This window comes from Berghia stephanieae, chromosome 2 (genome assembly GCF_034508935.2).
Source record: "Berghia stephanieae isolate SIO BIC M18660-M18661 chromosome 2, UCSD_Bste_1.3, whole genome shotgun sequence".
Classification (NCBI taxonomy): Eukaryota; Metazoa; Mollusca; class Gastropoda; order Nudibranchia; family Aeolidiidae; genus Berghia; species Berghia stephanieae.
The window spans coordinates 14337268-14337655 of record NC_088361.1 but is presented as its reverse complement, the minus strand read 5'-3'; positions in this window follow the sequence as shown (position 1 = coordinate 14337655).

The window sequence follows — 388 nt, the reverse complement described above, 5'->3', positions numbered from 1 at the left end:
ACATATTCATTTCTCTTCATTGTTTATATTCGATATAATATTGATATTTTGGAGATATTCATCACTCAACATTTCTATTGTTTCGTCTTCTTTCAATTCAGTATATAATTCTGAATAATAGTTAGCAATATAGCTAGGAGTCCCTTTTCATTTGTAACGTAATAATTTATATCATCTTTCAATTTATACATTGTACAATTCATAGCCCTGACGATAACAAGATTCTATTGCAAGTCTCTCCTTCCTCTATCCACCCGATGCCAGCCCTAATTCTAGCATTCATTGTTTCTTCAATTTGTGACCCTGCGCCTCAAAACGGTATTAAGTTGGGATGGTTAAGATGTTGAAAATCAAATTTATAGCCAGAAATATCAGACTTGTGTTGAGT